Raw genomic sequence first — 11,421 nt, 5'->3', positions numbered from 1 at the left:
ATTAAAAGTCATTCAGATCAACACATTGCAGGCCAAATTTCTTCAGAAATGGAATGAGGGGCTGAAAAGATGGCAGTAAAAGAGAACAGGTTCCTAAAAGAAGGAACATTTTTAATAAAATGTTTCAAAAGCTGTTTGCATAATTAAAATAAATGTGTTTTAGGATTTTACTATTTGACTAAGATTTAAGGAAAATCAACTTTATACCACTTTCCTTTTTTGAAATGTAAGAATGAGGACAATGGAGACCTAGGAGTGGAGCACTTTGATGAGAACGTAACATTTAAAAAGGTAACCTATGTAGATGACAAAAGAAGCACATTTATCTGGCCCATAGTAAACATCTCTGAGTTTATGAAAAAGTTTTGGCAGCAAAAATTCAAATTACATTTTTTTCTAAATACCTCAAAATGTGCCATTAATTGCTTCAGCAAAATGGGTTTTCATCAGTTCTAAACTCTGTTTCTCATCCTTCATTCAGCTTCAAACAAAAATAAAAACAAAATAAAATTATTGTTAACCATTTTTGTTTGATTCACAATAATTTACTTTCAGTCTAAACCCAGCCGAGACAGAGAACTGGTACAATATGTCCTATGGTATTTTAACTTACTACTTATTATTTTAAATTACTTATGAACTGTCTCATGCAAATTTAAATATTTTGGGTTTGGGCTAAAGCGCCCGATGTTTCGAGACCCCAAAAACGCCCCTGGTTCCATCGTACAATTTCATTCCTGCCGACATTTATTTATTTATTGTATCTTTTGTGCATTTAATTGTATGCTTATTTATTTTTTTAGCATTTATTTATTTTATGTATTATTTTTTTTATCTGTCAGAATTGGTCCTCCATAGTAGATGGAGAATACTCGGTGTTCTAGCCTCAAACGACACCGCGTAAATAAGGTGCTGGATGGTCTGTCGTTTTCAACGTAGAGGCTGGCTTGAACGCAGTTTCCGTAACAGCGGCAGTAGCCTCCTCTCAAGTCTGCAGTGAACTGCGTGACATAGCGAGACTAAAAAAAGTCGCAGCGTCAGTGCGCTGCAGTCCTGAACACGCCCTGCAGCATCCTGCAGAGTAATTTCAAGGCTCTAACACCAACTCTTTCACAGGATCAAGAAAAGACAGAGGACACTCAACACAGCCGAGGTAAAGTCATATCTGAAATCTACTGTGTCCAGTTTCTGAAACTAGAATAGCTGACGGGACGGAACAACGCATTAGCATCCAAACTGTGATTAAAGAGATATCGTAGTAAATAACACTGGGTCATTTTTCAAGAAAGAATAGAAACACTGTGCGCCCTCTGTGCAAACACGAGTGGCTCCCGACAACTCATATTTGCTGTTCTAGTTCTGCTTCGGTTATCACAGTAGACTACCCGGACAGCACATGTTGGGAACAGCGACATTAAAAAAGCAAATACTCATTTCTGAGACCTATATGAGACATCAGGCTTTCCCTATTCTGTCTATGCATATTTAAACCAGGCAGCGTGCTGCATTCTTTGCGCGTTCAATGCGATCGAATGCGGCACGCACTGACCCTACCTTGGGAATCTGCAGGAAACCTTATGCTAAATTAAAAGCAGCACGATGACGTCACGTTCTGTTCATCCACATATTGCGCAAAAGAAGCGGTAATGGCTATGCTCTTAAAACAGTTGTGTTAATTTTAACACAAATTGATTGAAAACTCTGTGTTCCCTTGCGATGGATTGGCGACCTGTCCAGGGTGTACACTGCCTCTCGCCCGTAGACTGTTGGAAATAGGCACCAGCTCCCCGTGACCCACTAATAAGCGGTATAGAAGATGAATGAATAAATGAGTCAAAACTCAACACAGTAATGTGTTTATATAAGGACGACACATTTTGTTTAATTTGACACAGTCACTGTGCTAACAATTTAACACAACCACTGTATTAAAATAATTCAGCACAACAATGTTCCATTACACAGTTAGTGTTGAATAATTTTAACACAGTGGTTGTGTTCAATTGTTAGCACAGTGATTCTGTTGAATTAAATACAAAAGGTGTCAACTTTATATAGACACATTAGTGAATTAAAACGTGTTAAAATAATGTGGTAATTTGATTAAATAAATAGAACTTTTGTAGAAAAATAAACATTTATTGTACAATTCTGACATAACTGTCAAAGTTGTGGGTTTGGTGGCTGGACCAGAATGCAGAACATGGCGAGGAGGCTGCATGGTGCATAGATGACGATTTAATTTAAAGACAAAGACTTACAGGCAAGTTGACAGGGTACAAAGTACAGGCAGGTAGTCCAGACGTAAAGTCAGGAAACAAACAAACCATAAGGAGGAACTTGGGAGTACAACAAGGGTTGTTAACGTGAGGAACAAGCGGGGAACAATGAAAACTAGAGAGCTTATAAACTGAGGGAAGTGGAGTATGGACCAGGGAGGCAGGTAATCAGAGGAAACATGTAACAGGTGTGGACCAGGCTGCAGGGAACTGAGGGAATATGTTACTATGGAAACGGGAGCTAGAGAACGCAGAGACAGGAGGGGGACACTAAACTAAACTAGAGACAACATAAGCTAACATAAATAGTAATTTTAGGAAGAACTAAACAGGGACATGGGGAAAAGCTAAGCTAATGGAAAACAGACCTAAGGAAACCTATATAAATATAAACCCTTACATAAAACACAAAAGTAAATCTAGAAGGAACACTAACTAGACAAAGCAGAGACATGAAGAACTATACTAAAGAGCAAGGCTGGGAAAGAACAACTAATCTCAAAGGAAACAAGCAACTGGGTAAATAATAACAAAAGGGGTCTAAAGCCAGGAGGAAAAAACTTAACAAAACTAAGCACAACGCAGGAGTAAATAAACTGCTCAATCAAAAACAAACACAAAACCCAAAGAAAGTCCAAAATGGCAGATCCTGACAATAACCATTGACAAATAGCATGGTCAATGTGTTTAACATAAAAAAAGTTCAGTACAAAGTTTATCTTTTACACTTTTTTCCAAACAAAACTGGCATGAAGTCTGTCACAGGTCAAAAAACATATTTTATTAATAATAATAATACATATTATTTAAGGCGCCTTTCAGGGCATCCAAGGTCACTTTACAAAGTAAAAACCAACAAAAGCAAAAAAAAAAAAAAAACAACAACAAAAACTAACAATAAAAAGGAATCCAAAGATGATATAAGGACCATGGTGCTTGATCAGGGTAAACATTTTTGTTTGAACAGATGAGTTTTAGTCAGAATTTGAAAAGGGAGAGAGTCAGAAAGATTTGAAGGAGCGAGGTGATTGATGTCCTTAAATGTATAGAGCAAGATTTTGAATTCCAGGCGGTATTTGATTGGGAGCCAGTGGAACTTTTGAAGTACAGGTGAAATGTGACTGGTCGGTGATGTTCTGGAGATGACCTGGGCAGCAGCTTTCTGGACCAGCTGGAGTTTATGAGTGGATTTATGGGGGAGACCAAAGAGAAGAGAGTCAAATATGACACCCAGACTCCTAACTTGGGTGGATGGAGAGACAGATGAGTTGTCGATGGTGAGGGTGAAAGTGGAAGGATTTGGCAGGATGTATTTGGGAGGATCATTTCTGTTTTGTCACTGTTAAGTTTGAGAAAATTAGATGGTAAGCTGCTTTTCATTTCCTGTAAACAGTCACAAAGGAAAATAGGTGGGGCGGTAGAAGATGGTTTGGTAGAGAGGTAGAGCTGGGTACTATCAGCATAACAATGGAAATTGATGCTGAATTTACGGAGCAAATGACCAAGAGGGAGGAGGTAAATTATAAATAAGATTGTGCCAAGGACAGAGCCCTGGGGAACACCAGAGGAGAGTGGAGATAGCTGGGATCTGGCAGATTTCAACTGAATGAATTGTGAGCGGTCAGTGAGGTAAGCAATCCAGAGGTGTGTCTAATAGTCCAATACTTTGCAGTCTCTCAAGTAGGATGGTGTGGGAGATGGTGTGTAAAGCTGCACTGAGGTCAAGTAGGATGAGAATGCTTAATAGCCTGGAGTCTGCTGTTTTAAACAGTAACTATAAAAGCCAGTTAAATTGGGTTAACAATAAAAGCTTAAATAATGATATATCACATTAACAATTTTTGAAACCTGCAGTTTAGAGCACCTTAAACAAGTTTGTACCTGCAAGTAAACTCTGTCTCCCCAGAAATATAACAGGTTTAACAGACTGATATCAGCAAGGTCATTTGTTCCAATTACTTCATAGACATCAGTTCTGGAAACCACGTATGCATGGTAATGTTGGTGTCAGTTTTAAATAGTCTCTTTTCAAATGTATGGTAGTTGTGGTATGTCTTTTTGCAATTTGTCTGGCTACAAACAATTTGAAAATCTTGGGAATCTGATAAGGCATGAAAGACTGAGATGACGGATAAGCTTCATGACTTCTCCAATCAAATGCTAGCACTTCGGACATGCATACGTGGCTTACTAATGAAATAGTATGGAGCTTGAAGATGAGTTCAACAGCTTTGGATCTTTTCTTACCAGTTACTGGCATCTCTTAAATGTGCTCAAAGAAAAAGAAGACAAAAAGCAGTTGGACAGGTTAGGCCTTCATCTATAAATGGAGCAGCAGGTTTGTCACTTATTGCCCCAATGACATACTGATGAGTTGCTCTATTAGGTGTCAAAGGCATAAAATGTAAGGTTGCTAGGCCTACACAGATGAATCGGGGTTTTAGAAACTTGAGTTTCTACCTCTTTTTAAAGCAAAACTATAGCTTGTTAACATGACCAGATACAGTTTGGTCTGGGTTTGCACAACATACAGTGGGGAGAACGAGTATTTGATACACTGCAGATTTTGCAGGTTTTCCCAATGGCAAAGCATGTAGAAGTCCTATTTTTTATCATAGGTACTCTTCAACTGCGAGTGACAGAATCTAAAACAAAAATTCAGAAAATCACATTGTGTGATTTTTAAGTAATTAATTTGCATTTTATCACTTAACAACCAGCAATAATTCTGGCTCTCACAGGCCTGTTAGTTCTTGTTTAAGAAGCCCTCCTGTTCTCCACTCATTACCTGTATTAACTGCACCTGTTTGAACTTGTTATCTGTTTAAAATACACCTGTCCACACACAATCAAACAAACTCTAACCTCTCCACATTGGCCAAGACCAGAGAGCTGTACAGGTCCTTCTCAAAATATTAGCATATTGTGATAAAGTTCATTATTTTCCATAATGTCATGATGAAAATTTAACATTCATATATTTTAGATTCATTGCACACTAACTGAAATATTTCAGGTCTTTTATTGTCTTAATACGGATGATTTTGGCATACAGCTCATGAAAACCCAAAATTCCTATCTCACAAAATTAGCATATCATTAAAAGGGTCTCTAAACGAGCTATGAACCTAATCATCTGAATCAACGAGTTAACTCTAAACACCTGCAAAAGATTTCTGAGGCCTTTAAAACTCCCAGCCTGGTTCATCACTCAAAACCCCAATCATGGGTAAGACTGCCGACCTGACTGCTGTCCAGAAGGCCACTATTGACACCCTCAAGCAAGAGGGTAAGACACAGAAAGAAATTTCTGAACGAATAGGCTGTTCCCAGAGTGCTGTATCAAGGCACCTCAGTGGGAAGTCTGTGGGAAGGAAAAAGTGTGGCAGAAAACGCTGCACAACGAGAAGAGGTGACCGGACCCTGAGGAAGATTGTGGAGAAGGGCCGATTCCAGACCTTGGGGGACCTGCGGAAGCAGTTGACTGGGTCTGGAGTAGAAACATCCAGAGCCACCGTGCACAGGCGTGTGCAGGAAATGGGCTACAGGTGCCGCATTCCCCAGGTCAAGCCACTTTTGAACCAGAAACAGCGGCAGAAGCGCCTGACCTGGGCTACAGAGAAGTGGTCCAAAGTACTTTTTTCGGATGAAAGCAAATTCTGCATGTCATTCGGAAATCAAGGTGCCAGAGTTTGGAGGAAGACTGGGGAGAAGGAAATGCCAAAATGCCAGAAGTCCGGTGTCAAGTACCCACAGTCAGTGATGGTCTGGGGTGCCGTGTCAGCTGCTGGTGTTGGTCCACTGTGTTTTATCAATGGCAGGGTCAATGCAGCTAGCTATCAGGAGATTTTGGAGCACTTCATGCTTCCATCTGCTGAAAAGCTTTATGGAGATGAAGATTTCATTTTTCAGCACAACCTGGCACCTGCACACAGTGCCAAAACCACTGGTAAATGGTTTACTGACCATGGTATCACTGTGCTCAATTGGCCTGCCAACTCTCCTGACCTGAACCCCATAGAGAATCTGTGGGATATTGTAAAGAGAACGTTGAGAGACTCAAGACCCAACACTCTGGATGAGCTAAAGGCCGCTATCGAAGCATCCTGGGCCTCCATAAGACCTCAGCAGTGCCACAGGCTGATTGCCTCCATGCCACGCCGCATTGAAGCAGTCATTTCTGCAAAAGGATTCCCGACCAAGTATTGAGTGCATAACTGTACATGATTATTTGAAGGTTGATGTATTTTGTATTAAAAACACTTTTCTTTTATTGGTCGGATGAAATATGCTAATTTTGTGAGATAGGAATTTTGGGTTTTCATGAGCTGTATGCCACAATCATCCGTATTAAGACAATAAAAGACCTGAAATATTTCAGTTAGTGTGCAATGAATCTAAAATATATGAACGTAAAATTTTCATCATGACATTATGGAAAATAATGAACTTTATCACAATATGCTAATATTTTGAGAAGGACCTGTATAAGGACATCAGGGATAAAATACCAGACCTGCAAAAGGTGGGAAGGGCTACAGGAAAATAGCCAAGCGTCGTGGTGAGAAGGCAACAACTGTTGGCTCAGTTATTCCCCATTTTCTGGCGAGAGCAAGAGTGGCAGACTTAGCTTCATCAAATTGCTCCCTAAACTCCATCAAAACGCTGATGGCATTTTGCAGAAGAGTAGATGCTTTCAGAATATCCGCGTCCTTAGCTTGCAGTAACTGTGAGGCAGCGTTTATACACTCAAGAATCTTGGTTTGCATGTTGACCAAAAATATGAAAGAAAATTTGCTTATGGTATTTTTGAGCGCAATTGCTTCACAGCGCTCCTCTTTTTTTGTCACTGGTCAGGGATATTTTTACGAGGGCTTTTGCCTTAATGCAAAAAGCTCATCATGTCGAGATGACCAACGAGTGGGACAGAGGCATTTTATTGTGACAGTTCTGCTCTCTGGCGTCCTTAATTCACTGAGGAGTGCCCATCGTTTGATACTGTGTCCAAAAAAGTTGTACAGATTCTCTACAGTGTCATAGAACTGCTTCACTCCAGGGACATTTTTAACAGAGTCGTTGAGAGCAAGTTTGAGGTTATGATCAGCGTAATGAACATGACCGGCGAGGGGCTCCCTCTCTGTTATTCGTGCCTGTACGCCTGATTACGCACCACTTATATTCGTGGCCCCATCATAGCCCTGTCCGCAGCATTTAGACAGATCTATTTCATTTTTCTCTAAAGAGCCCAGGATTTGGTTTTCAAGCTCAGACGCTGATGAGGCCACAGTCACTTCAAAACCCAAAAACACTTCATTGATCTGTATATCTGTTGGAATATCCATGTCATTCTTAACAACAGTTACATAACAGTACACCTGGCGCAGCTGGTCTATCTTTGACATATCTTGCGTTGTGTCCATGATAATGGAATAATACGGGGCTTGGTTTATTTCATTACTTATGACATCTTTCACACGTTGAGACAGGATGTAAATAATCTCATCTTGAATCTGGTGACTTAGGTATTTCACTGACCCTTCTGGTCGGTTAATTAGCTCTTTCAAAACAGGGTGCTAATAACTCAATTATTGACAAAAAATTGGCAGCATTTCCCTGACCTAGAATTTCGCTGTGGCCCCTGAATGCCGGGTTGCATGAAGCCAGAGTAAGAGTGACATTTACAATGCACTCCAGGATCTGTCTCCAAAACAAGACTGCATTACGCACATTCCTCTCCATTTCAGCGTCTGTTGTGTTGTTGAGTTTCCACTGCTCATAGACTATGCATGCACCAAGATGTATTTGCGTGGATTCATGCTTCTCAACTTTGGCAGAAAGATGTTTCCAATCTCTTATTCCATTTACCCATGCATTGTTGTAATACGTGGCATTTCGGTTGGCAAAAAGCCAGCAAGGCTCACAGTAACAGCAGTCTAATTTGGGGAATAGCACATCCAGCTGCGGGGAAGTTTCATCCCAACTTTAGTGGTAGTGGTGTAATAACCTTCCGAAAAACACAGATTGTCTTTATCAGTGGGAAATGGACCTTTGGGTCTGCATGGGCCCATCTTAAGGATATATCATTTAATGTTGGCGTCCTGGATGTTTTCAGCAAAATTGGCCTGATCAGTCGGAAAACATTCCAAATGAGAGTTTTCACCTGTAGCGGGAGCAGACCTGCTGCTGCTTTCATTTTCAGTGTCCAGCGTGGGTGAGGAGGGGGGCTGCTGGTCAGGCACCAGGCCTGACTCAACCCTGGAGCAGCCAGAAACTGCTGAGTACCTGACATCACCGCTATACCACCGAGACAGAAAAAATGGGTTATAAGCTAGGCGGGTTGGGCTGGGCTACTACAGTTTACAGTCACCAACAGTCTACAACTAACTCACATATTGTGAAAAGTGATTGTTAGAATGGCTACCTGTAATTAACCTGGCTCGCTGGCTGTGCTGAATCGCTGCCAACAAAACAAAAAAAATGTGTCCAGTTTTTGTAACTTGGCTTTTCCTTGCTCTCTTTTTTCCTTTTCTATTTGCTTTGCTTCTCTACTTTTATGCTTGTATGAAGTGCCACTCATGTTAGCTTTGTCAGTAAAAATGCTCCACTTAGTTTACAATCTGTTGCCTAGTGACTGATGATGACGTTGGTGGACAGTTGGTGACGAGTTTTACCCAAAATACACTTGGAGAAAATATCGGTGATTCACTTGAAAATGTGCGTGTCATAAAGTTAAATGTAAGAGTGAAAATAAAGCCAGTCATGCAGAACAACGTTTTATTCAATATTTTGCACCTACTACATCGCTAAAGTCAGTTGGTCTTGTAAAGCTTTTAGAAACCATCACTCAGTCCTGACTGTGGCACCCTTTAAAACCCCCATGTAGACATGAACATTTTAAAGTACATTCCTTTGGGCATATACTCTGCTCATCTGGATACAACCAGGAGAGGACCCTCCTTCTCCAATGGTCGTCGGACATGATAGAGGTCTGCTTGCGTGAAATTTTATCCTCTCTCCAATCCGGGCCCCCTGTAGGCCAGGGCTGGGGGCGTGCCGTCCTCCCTGCCCCCCCTGATCAGGTGCCTTTTTGCGTGTACTATAAATAAATTGCACATGCAATAAGTCAGTGTGTTGCGTGCAATTTTTAAAGATTGCGCTTGCAATGGATAGCAGATGTAAAACAGGTACAGACAGAGGAAATTGCCTGTGCTACTGGCTGGAACAAGAGCAGATCCTCTGCTGTGTTGCTAGAAATATGCAGGGATTGTTACACAGTATTATTATAAATGATCTAGTTGCTAATATTTACCTTCTGTTCTGGTCAACCTTGTTTTTTTTATTTTGTTACAGTTGGTTAACTTTTGTTGTGCTACTCACAGCAGGTTTGTCATCTGCCCTGACGAGACTATTTATCTTATCTTGCTCGAAGTAACTCGCAACATATTGGCCAATCTATATTAACAATATAAAATATGTTAATTAATTTGTCTCCTTTGATCTTTTAATTCTTTTCGGAGACTCACTGGGTTCTGTTGTTTTTTTGAGAGTATGGGTATGTCCCAATTCAGGGGCTGGATCCTTCGAAGACCGTATTTGTAGGCCGACTGCATCACAGCACGGCGACGAAGCCTGTCCGAATCCATGAATCCTTCCGAGACTCCTTCAAATGCGGCCGACAAATGTGTCCTTCTTTTGCCCTTTTTGAAGGAAAGGTAGTGAGTATCCTTCGCGGTCCATCATTTCCCATGATACATTGAGGGTCGAAGCGGATTGGTCAAGCAGGGGCAGCCATGGAGGAACACAGCGGCAAAAGCTGTGATTAAATTGTGAAAAATAAAAATTTTTGTGACACAAATTAACTTTTACAATGTTTTTAGTGCGGGAATATAACTGTGTAGACGTGAAATATCTGCTTGATTTGTCAAGACATTGCTTAATTTCAAACGTGCTCCGACGTTTTCTGAGTTTTCCGCTCCCGCCGAAGTAACTGCTGGCTTGCCTCACCAGCCTTCCCGGCGGTAAGGCTAGACTGTCCTAATTCGCAGCTGCTCACTTCCGGCCTCCGTGGTTTTAGCGGTCAACGAAGGAGCCAGCCCATGTAGACCGGGTCCTTCAAAGGGTCCAGCCCCTGAATTGGGACATAGTATATGTTTGAAGAGTCACATAACTGTCACATAACTGTGCTGCAAAAAAGTTAAATACATTTATGTACGTAAAAATAAATAATTTTCCAATGATTTTACTAAATTTGTTATGCTTTTTTGCCAATATTTTTAACGATATACATGTTTGATAGTTTAAATTGTTTTTTGGTGACAAAATAATTTTTGAGTGCATTAACAAAACCCTCCCCTGGAATATGTTCACATTTAAACGTAATCAAACTGATCCAGCTCCGATTGCCCTGCCATGACATAACGTTTCTGTTATCTCACCACCAGGTGGTGATCAGTGGACAGCTCAGCCCCTCTCTTCACCCGAGTGTCCAAAACATGCGGCCGAAGGTCTGATAATACGAAAACAAAGTCGATCATATACCTCCTGTCACTGTCATTTCCTACTTGGGCGTTGAAGTCCCCCAGCAAAATAATGGAGTCCCTGAGAGGGTCACTATGCAGCACCCCTGACAGGGATGCCAAGAAGACCGGGTACTCCGCACTACCGCTCGGCCTAAAGACCGAAACAATAGTCAGAGACCTGTCCCCAACCCGAAGGCGCAAGCTTGGCCCGGTCGGGTCCGGCGTGGAGCAACCCAGCCGCCAGGCGCTCTCCGGCGAGTCACAATCCCCAGCCTGACTCCAGGGTGGGAATCCAGCTCCGCTGTACCGGGCGATGTCACGTGCCTCAATTGTGTGGTCCTCATGAAGGTGTCTTGAACCGCTTTTTGTCTGACCCATCAGACAAAGAGCCTGTTTGCCATGGGAGACCCTACCAGGGTCATTTAAGCCCCAGACAACATAGCCTCTAGGATCATTTGGGCACTCAAACCCCTCCACCACGTTAAGGTGGCGGTTCAAAGAGAGGATGCAATGTACTGCTTGTGTGTCCATCACAGTACATTGCAGACGAAGTAAAACATATTTCAATTTTAACTTGATCACAGCGTAAGCTCCACATAGCTGTTTGAACCACCACGGTGAGT

At 41.5% G+C, this 11,421-nt stretch overlaps 1 protein-coding gene across 4 annotated transcripts in view; it reads left to right on the top strand.

The window, feature by feature from the left end:
* Positions 1 to 717: 717 nt before the first annotated feature.
* Positions 718 to 11,421, top strand: part of LOC124879380 (membrane-spanning 4-domains subfamily A member 15-like) — a 76,462-nt gene continuing 65,758 nt past the window's right edge. For 2 of the 4 annotated variants that reach the window (XM_047383918.1, XM_047383915.1), the window contains exon 1: positions 718 to 1,153. The gene's annotated coding sequence lies outside the window, so the exon portion shown is untranslated. The remainder of the gene's footprint in view (positions 1,154 to 11,421) is intronic. The other 2 variants (XM_047383919.1, XM_047383917.1) reach the window with 1 other exon arrangement.

Source organism: Girardinichthys multiradiatus, chromosome 13 (genome assembly GCF_021462225.1).
Source record: "Girardinichthys multiradiatus isolate DD_20200921_A chromosome 13, DD_fGirMul_XY1, whole genome shotgun sequence".
Taxonomy (NCBI): Eukaryota; Metazoa; Chordata; class Actinopteri; order Cyprinodontiformes; family Goodeidae; genus Girardinichthys; species Girardinichthys multiradiatus.
Note: the sequence above shows the minus strand (reverse complement) of the source record. Positions and strands in the feature narration are given on the sequence as shown.